The following is a 2,804-nucleotide window of genomic DNA, read 5'->3' as shown; positions in this document are numbered from 1 at the left end:
CGAGGTGGCATCATTTTTGGTAAAGATCATTGCTCTCAAGGTAGAGAGGAGGATCTCCAAAGCAAGATGTTCCTTCGAATGGAATTATATTAAACCATTGCAAGTTCTTGGATATATTCCATTTAGATGGATTCAGCTATGTGCAGCACTCAAAGTTGTTGTGCAAGGTGAAGATCGATCTGCAGATCGCGGAATTCATGCTGATGGTGGTCCTCTGATCCCTGCTTACCAAGGAGGTTAAGCTGACATGATTCAGCCCAAAATGGGTTGGCATTTTCTTCCTCTCCCCGTCTCTTCCTCTCTATCTCTCTCTACTCTCAATCTATTTTCTCCTGGCTGTAGGGAACGAAGGAGGAGGGGTGTGCGATGTGAGGGCAGTCTGGTTCATCGATCCCGGCAGGCAGCGTGCTTCTCCTAGAAACCATGGCGTTGGGGACGGAGCAGCACCCGCTTGATGTGACCACGTGTACGCCCCTGAGGGCGAGCAAGACCGATTTCTATGACGCCAAGGTGAGCATCTCCCAGTTCTTCTTCCCATCTTCTCCTGGTCTCTGTTTTTTAGGCTTTGCCATATCTGTTGGTTCATCATTAACCGTGCCTATATTCTTGCTTGACCTCTCTCTTTCAGGTTGTGCATGAAAACAATCTGTATTTATGCTCCCAGTGGATGAGATGTGTCTCTAAATTGTGAATTATTGGTTACACAAAGGCACATATCTGGATTTTTCAGAACACATTGTATGGCAGTGATCACTGATTGGCTGTATGGCCGGCTGCTTCATCCGTATCGAGGAGAAAAGCTTGATAGCCTAATAGATCTAGGGCCGGAAAGGAAGATATCAGATCAATACATCGTAGAGGAATTTGGGAAAAGGCAGCGGTAAGTTATTCTCCATGTCCTCCTTTGTATAACATCAACATCTGTGATATAACCAGTCTGCATGTCTCTGCTGAATTTACTTATTTAGTTATTTGTTTGTTGTTCTCAGATTTGTATCTACTGACGAGAAAAGGTAAGCAAGTAATATTTTACAGGTAAGCAATTGGTTTGATCGTGTTGGGAAAGTATTGGTCAAAAAGAATATGAATGACATCACAAGAAAAGGTGACCATGACATGGAGAAACACATTTTTCAAGTTTGCCTACTTGGCGAGCGCAACGGCAGCCGTACCGCCATCGCCTGACACCCTCAATATTGGTTGGTTATGCTCTCTGTAGAGGTCTCTCAAGAAGCAGTATGTTGCTGATGGTGTTCATGAAGTGACTCCTAATAATGAGCAAGACGGGAAATCTGATCTCAGGTAACTAGAGGTGTGAAGTTCTGACGGTTCAGTTTGTAGCTGCCTCGTTTGTTAGAACTCAACTACGCTTCTATCTGATCTACTATGTATTTTTCCCGTAGAGAAGCTGAATACCAAAGGAGCAAGTGGAGAAGGTTCTCAAGGCTGGTGCTAAGGTTGTATTTACCACCAAAGGGAATCAATGATATGTTATTGAAGGTGCTTTTTATTAACTCGGGCAGAAATGATTGTTGTTCCTGTTAATATGATTTTGTATATTGTTATCCAGCACTCATGCATAAACTATTTATGTATTTGGTTGAAATGGTCCAAGTTAATATTGTTTTGTTTAGCTGCTGGTACCTTTGGTTGGGTGATGCATACAGAACCTCTAATCTATTTTATAGTCTTTTTGATTCAGAAATAAATTGCTTGAACTCTGCATCTGAACCTGATGATCATATATATTTGTCGCATATATTTCCCTCTTTTTTTCAGGTTGTAGCCATTGATATACAATCTCAATTTTGTAAAGTAGTGTCCATCCTGGTTCTGGTGAGCCTATTTGGGCAATTATTGAAGTCTGGTTCTCATATATTGGTTCTGAGAATTATTCACCTACTATGGCTGCCAACAGGTAGTTAGTTCACATTGCAGCCATTTCCAATCCCTTCCTGCTTTAGTTTTCATGTATTTAGACTGTTTGATTGTTTAAACAATGTATGTTAATTTATGTATTGTTCATACCATGGTACTTTTTGATGCCGTGACAGGTTACTTAGAATGATGACTGGATGCATAGTGGCGGTGTTAGCGTGGATATCTATCGAGTAGGACATGGTTGGGATGGGGTGGCCGGCTAGAGGAGGCAGAGGTGCGGTGTGAGATCTTGCGATTTTTTTCTGGAGCTGCTGCGGTGGCGTCGGTGTGCTCTGTCCACCTTGTTTCATGTTTTGGTAGAGTTCTTATTATGATGTGACTAGCAATAGGTTGCAATATAGGTTCAACGACTTCGTGTGCTACTTTTCCCATTGATGCATACACATGTACCTGATCTGGTAATGAGATTCTGTGTTGGCTTTAAAAATTACTGCTTTAGAATTTCTCGCATGGGGTTCAAGATGCCTGCACATGGCAAGTAAAATACCAAAATTTTCATTAGAAAGTGATTTTTTGAAGTGTTCACTACCTATTTAGAAGTGTTCACGGGAAGTTTCTTCCCTGCACGCTATAAGATTAAAAAATGATCAATTAGTTTACTTGTTTCTTGCTGTCATTTTAATTGAGGTGATGCTTAAATAATCTAGGATTTTTACGATGGATAGTGGTTTATCTACAAATCTAATAGTTTGATAGGCCTCTGCCCATTATGATGATAGGTTACCTGAAATGGTTCAAATTTACATCAAATGAGGCATACATGAGGCTGTTGATGGGTTCCAATGGTTCATGTTGTCCTGCATTAGGTTTCATTGTCTTGGGAGGAGGTGCAGTGATTTTGCCGCAGTTTTTTCTACCTAAAA

The 2,804-nt window shown here is 41.2% G+C and overlaps 1 long non-coding RNA gene across 1 annotated transcript; it reads left to right on the top strand.

The window, feature by feature from the left end:
* The first annotated feature begins 394 nt into the window (after positions 1 to 394).
* LOC124686667 lies at positions 395 to 1,105 on the top strand. The gene is made up of 3 exons (XR_006997910.1): positions 395 to 510; positions 629 to 880; positions 990 to 1,105. It is a non-coding gene; the product is annotated as an uncharacterized LOC124686667 (long non-coding RNA).
* Positions 1,106 to 2,804: the final 1,699 nt, after the last annotated feature.

The sequence above is a fragment of the Lolium rigidum genome, chromosome 2 (genome assembly GCF_022539505.1).
Source record: "Lolium rigidum isolate FL_2022 chromosome 2, APGP_CSIRO_Lrig_0.1, whole genome shotgun sequence".
Lineage (NCBI taxonomy): Eukaryota > Viridiplantae > Streptophyta > Magnoliopsida > Poales > Poaceae > Lolium > Lolium rigidum.
Note: the sequence above shows the minus strand (reverse complement) of the source record. Positions and strands in the feature narration are given on the sequence as shown.